The sequence below is a fragment of the Vulpes vulpes genome, chromosome 4, assembly GCF_048418805.1.
Source record: "Vulpes vulpes isolate BD-2025 chromosome 4, VulVul3, whole genome shotgun sequence".
NCBI lineage: Eukaryota > Metazoa > Chordata > Mammalia > Carnivora > Canidae > Vulpes > Vulpes vulpes.
The window spans coordinates 107,704,195-107,710,707 of record NC_132783.1 but is presented as its reverse complement, the minus strand read 5'-3'; the positions used below and the strand labels follow the sequence as shown (position 1 = coordinate 107,710,707).

General features: G+C 37.6%; 1 pseudogene; it reads right to left on the bottom strand.

The window, feature by feature from the left end:
- Window positions 1-218: 218 nt before the first annotated feature.
- LOC112928621 (ELL-associated factor 1 pseudogene) lies at window positions 219-1,041 on the bottom strand (annotated as a pseudogene).
- Window positions 1,042-6,513: the final 5,472 nt, after the last annotated feature.

Genomic DNA, 6,513 nt, shown 5'->3' with positions numbered 1-6,513 from the left:
GTTAACCAAATAGAAATAGAATTCTGTTTAGTTCTTCCATAGTTTTACTTTGCAACATGAGATTGTTCAAAAATTACACGAGAAAATCACCCATCACCACTAAGTTATAGACTTGAATATCTGAGACCTCCAGAGCTTCAAACTCCTACTACAGTCATTGATCCATAGAGCATCCCTCTCAGCAAGGGGCTTCATGCGAGTGCAGCCTGGTCCAGCAGCACATCTGTGCACGAGGAGCTGATTTGGAAAGATCCGACTCTAGTCCTCACTGTCACTGCCAGACCCACTCAACTGCAAGTCATTTCTGAGCGTGTTCATGAGCTGGTTGCTTCCTTGCGGCCGGCTGGTTCCGTTGGCCACGGCCGGCCTGCTGTTGCAGGGCTGCTGGTGTGCGGGTGCAGGCGGCGGAGGGGGCGCTGGGCCATTGTCCTCACCCGCGCTGCTCGAGCTGTCGTCATCGCTTCCTGATGAGCTCTCGGGTCTGAGGAACCGCTCCCACTGCTGCCGCTCATCCGTTCAAAATGCCAGCTTCGGCCCTCAGCTCTCCTTTGACGTCATCCGGCTGGGGTTCAGGTGAGGGTTTATCTTTCAAGGGGGTAAGTTTTGGGTCCAACTGGAGGCTTTGCTGGAGCTCTGAATGGCATAGGCGGTGGAGGTGGTGGTGGCTGTGATGGCTGCGGGGGACGAGTGGGCTGCTGTTCCATTCGGGCTTGGATTTTACTGCTCCCCTCGGCTCTTGTTTTCTTGACCTGGATGCTGCTGCCGAGTTTTTCCAGCACATAGTCACCAGGGCCACGATTAATAATAAGCACGCGTCTTCCTGAGAAGGCCGTTTGCTCCCCTTGAACAGTCATTGGTGGTGTGGGTCCAGGGACGTGTGGCAGTGTAACTGGGACTTCATCTCCTTTGCCAACCTGAAGCTCTCCTTCGCATGAAGGATCTGCAGATGCTGGCTTAAAGTCCCAGCGAATGGTGTGGAAGGAGGCCCGCGGCCGCCTCTCGAAGCTCGCGGTCCAGCAGCGGGTTCGCGGTCCCGTGCATGGCGCTCTCCCGCGCAGCCGCAGCCCGAGCTTCCGGCGCCAGCATCCGGGGAACCACGCTCCCGGGGCCGGAAGCAGGTCCTCTCTTCCGGTGAAGAGTTTTCTGAAGAAGCATCACCTCACTGATTGTTTGCTTTTAATAGGATTTTAAAATATGTTGCAAATTTTATTTTTTTAAAAGATTTATTTATTCATGATAGACACACAGAGAGAGAGGCAGAGACACAGGCCTAGGGAGAAGCAGGCTCCATGCAGGGAGCCCGACGTGGGACTTGATCCCGGGCCTCCAGGATCGTGCCCTGGGCCAAAGGCAGGCGCTAAACCGCTGAGCCACCCAGGGATCCCCTGCTCCAAATTTTAAAAAGTAATACATGCTTACTGCCAAAAGCTCAAGAAACAGAAGAAAACACAGAAATTTTATTTTTCAAAAATCACTCGTAATTCACCATTCAGAGAGAATAATTTTTAATATTTTGATATTTTCACTTTCAGGTGGAATATACAAGTTATATATACAATATATGTATCCATTTTACTGTTGATAGGTATTTGAGCTGTTTTTTTAAAAAATACAGTCGACACACAATGTTACATTAGTTTCAGGTGTACCACATAGTGATTCATCTCCCTGTGATTTATGCTCTGATCACCACAAGCATAGTACCATCTGTTACTATCTAACAGTATTACAATATATATTTTAAAGATTTCATTTATTTAGTCATGAGAGACACACACGGGGGGAGGTGGGGCAGAGACACAGGCAGAGGCAGAAGCGGGCTCCATGGAGGGAGCCTGATGCGGGACTCGATCCCGGGACTCGAGGATCAGGCCCTGGGCAGAGGAAGGCCTTAGCCGCTGAGCCACCCAGGGATCCCCCGGTATTATATTATTGACCATATTTCTTATGCTGTGACTTTTATTCTCATGACTTATTTATCCCATAATTGGAAGCCTGTACCTCCTATTTCCCTTCACCCATCTTGCCCATCTCTTGATCTTCCTCTCTTCCGGATCATCAGTTCTCTGAACTTACAAGTCTGAGTCTACTTTTTGTTTGTTCATTCATTTGTTTCGTTTGATTCCACATCTGAGTGAAATCATATGGCATTTGTCTTAGTCTGACTTATTTCGCTTAGCATAATACCCTCTAGGTCCATTCATGTTGTCATAAGTGGCACAATCCCATTCTATTTTATGGCTGTATTAAGTTCTGTTGTGTTATGTATATGGCATCTTTATTACCCATTTGTCTAATGGTCAAAGAAATACAAATCAAAGCCACAATGAGATAATACCTTAAACCTGTCAAAATGGCTAAAACCAAAAAGATAAGAAATAACAAGTATTGGCAAGGATGTGGAAAGAACAAAATGCTTATGCACTGTTGATAGGATGTAAATTTCATAGCCACTGTGAGAATAGTATGGAGACTTGTCAAGAAAGTAAAATTAGAAATACTTTATGATCCAATAATTCCACCACTGGGTGTTTACCCAAAGAAAAAGATACTGATTCTAATTAAAAAAGGATATGCATCCTTATGTTTTGCAGCTTATTTGCAATAGTCGAGATATGGAAGCAACCTAAGTGTTTGTTGGTAGATGAACAGATAAGAATGGTGTGAGATTATATATATAGTATATTTTATTTACATACATATATGTATATCTACATATTATATAAAATGGAATATTACATAGCCATGAAAAGGATGATCTTTTTAAAACTTGTAGGAAAAAAAAACCCTGCTAGAACACGTTGTATATATCTTTTAAAAACTCTAAGTACTGTTTTTGAATTTATACTATGTGGAGCTACTTGCTGGGTCATAGAGTATGCATATGTTTATCTTAGAAACTGACAAATGATTTTCTAAGTGGCAATTCTAATTTACTAGCATTGTAACAGGCAGCACATTGGCAACACTAGACATAATCCTTTTTTAATGTTAGCCACATTTGTTTGTTAGGTACATGGATATATTACATTGTGTTAATGATTTGTATCTCTTTGATAAATTATATTGCTCACTTTTTATTTGCTAATCAGTTAATAATCTTGAGAATTGCCTGCTTGAAGCTTTGGCCAATTTTTTAAACGAGGTTTTTGTTTTTGTTTTTGTTTTTGTTTTTGTCAGTAGATCTTTTTTTAATCTTTATCGCTCTTGGCTACAAGTTGTTTGCCACTCTGATCTCTTTCTTTTCCTGTTTTTTTTTTTTTTTTTAATGCTCTGTTACTTTTTACTAAAATAGTATTTCATTATATGAATGTACCAGGTAACTATCATTCACTATTGAAAAGCAATTTGCTGGCTTCAACTTTTTGAAAGTTATGAATATATGTAATATTCACATACAGGTTTTGCGTACACATAAGTTTTCAAATCATTTGGGCATGATGGGTGTGACTTGAAGCATGTGATAAAATTATGATGAGCATTGCAAAACAAGAAAACTGATCCAAAGTTGCTATACCATTTTGTACCTCTATCAGTGATGAATGAGAGATCCTAGAATTCTGAATCTTCATCAGCAATTGGTTATTGTCAGTTTTTAAAATTTTAGCCATTATAGTGTATTGTGGTGACCTCATTTGAATTTGCATTTGTTTAATGGCAAATGATGTTGAAGCTCTTTTCATATACTCATTTGCCATCCTTCTATCCTCTTTGAAGAGTTGTCTGTTCAGATGTGTTTCTTCCCTTTTAAAAAATCTGGTTGTGGGCACCTGGGTGGCTCACTCAGTTAAGTGTCTGCCTTCAGCTCGGGTCATGGTCCCAGGATCCTGGGATCAAGACCCCTGTCAGACTCCCTGTTCAGTGGGTGGTCTGCTTCCCCTTCTCTTTCTGTCCCTCCTCCTGCTTGTGCACACATGCATACTTTCTCTCAAATAAATAAAATCTTTTTAAATATCGTTATTTTTTAATTTTTGAGTTGTAAGTTTTCCCAGTGTGTTTTATATGCAAGGTTACAAGATATATTTTTCAAATATTTTGTCACAGCATGTGACTTTTAATTTTATTAGTAATTTCTTTAATAGAACAGAAACTTAAATGCAGTAAGATCCAACTTATGTTTATTTTATTTTATTTTATTTTATTTTATTTAAAAAACATCTTTTAAAAAGCCATTAAATGTATATTCTAGGACTACTTAAAGATAGTGCTAAGAAACAAGTAAAGTATGAATTGCATAACATCTTATAGCCTACAGATTAAGTTGGGATAAATTGACATTTTAATAATACTTATTCCAATCCATGAACAGAATAATTCTCCATTGATTTAGAACCCTGGTTTCTTTTATATATGTTTTATAGTCTACCACATATATTGTTTGATTTATAACTCAGTATTGCATTTTTTGCTGTTGTTACTGCAAATGGTATTGACTTTGTAATTTGAAAATTCCACTCTTCATTGCTGGCATATAGAAAAACAATTGACTTTTGTACATTAGCCATATATCCTACAATCTTATATACATGATTTTAACTTCCAGAAGTTTTGTTTTTGTTTTGTTTGGTTTTTGAAGATTATTTGAGATTTCCTATATAGACATTCATGTCAATTATGAAATGGAGTTTTATTTCTTCCTTTCCTATATGTATACTTTTTATATAAAAGAAAGAGTAGACAATATGCAATAACAGATGGGTGATAGAATCAGAGATGGAAACTCTAAAAGGAATCAAAAGGAAATGCTATAAATAAAACAAATATGTAAGAGCAATGCCTTTGATGGGCCCATCAGTAGTCAACATAGCCAAGAGAAAAAAAAAAAAATCAGTGTTAATGTTATTCCGTTATTAGCTCTTCACTAACACTTTCTTTTGTTATTTTATTCTTTCAGTGGTTGAGCATCTGCCTTCAGCCCAGGGCATGACACCTGGGTGGCTCAGCGGTTGAGCATCTGCCTTCAGCCCAGGGCATGATCCTGGAGACGCGGGATCATGTCCCACGTCAGGCTCCCTGCATGGAGCCTGCTTCTCTCTGTGCCTGTGTCTCTTCCTCTCTCTCTCTCTGTTTCTCATGAATAAATAAATAAAATATTTAGAAAAAAATAAAATAAAATGTGCATCCTAGATTTATCATTATTGATTGAATTCATTCATTATGACTTCTCAATGAATAAAAGAAACCTGTAATACTTAATCTTCATTTAACACCTCTTATCCTTTGTGTTAAATGTGATTTTTCAATATACCTTTCATGAGGCATTATTTTTCTTTTATTAAATAGCTAATATTCATATTCATTTATATTTATTTATCATGTTTACCTTTCTAGTATTTTTTCCCTGAAAGTTCTATGCTTCCATTTAGGATCATTTTCCTTTAACCTGAAGAAGTCCTTTGGCTAATTTTTGTACTTAACCCTGCTGGCAATAATTTATTCAAATATCAGAGTTTTTCTCTTAAAACCTTCACTTCTCTCATTTTAATTACTGAAAAATATTTTATCTGCACCAGAATTTTGAGTTGGCAGTATTTTCATTTTAACCTCTTAAAGATTCTCTTTGTACTTTCATCAATTTTGTTAAAAAGTTTGCCTTCAGTCTTATTGCTTTGTTTATATACTTTTCATATGGTTATATTTAAAATATCTACTTTCTAACTATCATGCAGTTAGCTGTCATTTCTTTGTATTTATTCTGCATTGGATTTGCTGAATTTCTTAAATCTATGGTTGGGTTTTTTTCATCATATTAGGAAAATAATTGAACAATATTTCTTAACATATTTTTATGCTTAAGTAGTACTTTTCCCTTTTTAAAGGAGCACTAACTATAAGATGTTATGCAATTCATACTTTACTTGTTTCTTAGCACTATCTTTAAAAATCTTTTTCTCTTTGTATTCCAGTTTGGATTTTTTCTATAAAATTGTCTTTTAATTCAGAAATCCAATTTTCTTCTATCTCCAGTTTGCTCTTAAAAATCACCTGAAGAATTCTTGGTTTCAAATATTATACCTCGTAGTCCTAGAATATACATTTAATGGCTTTTTAAAATTTTTTATTTATTTGAGAGAGAGCATATTTTAGAGAAGATGAGAAGAGGGTGGGGGAGAGGGAGAGAGAGAAGCAGACTCCCCACTGGAGGGAGCCCTGATGTGGGGCTCCATCCCAGGACCCTGGGATCATAACCTGAGCATGAGGTAGATACTTAGCCAACTGAGCCACCCATGTGCCCCCATTGAATGTTTTTAAATGCATTCTGTATCTGTTGAAATTCTGTTTTTTCCCTCCATTTTCCATCCTTTTCTCAGTTGTTTTTATCATATGATTATAGTTATACTGATGATGTTGTCTACAGTCTCTATCTCAATTATCTCTGATTTTGCTATGATTGAATCTTTTTTCCTCTTGATTGCTTGTCACTTTCTTCCATTGGACACCATGGAAGATACGTGGTTGATGAATATTACCTTCTGAAGAGTATTTAATTAAAATCTGTCAGGCAATTAGATT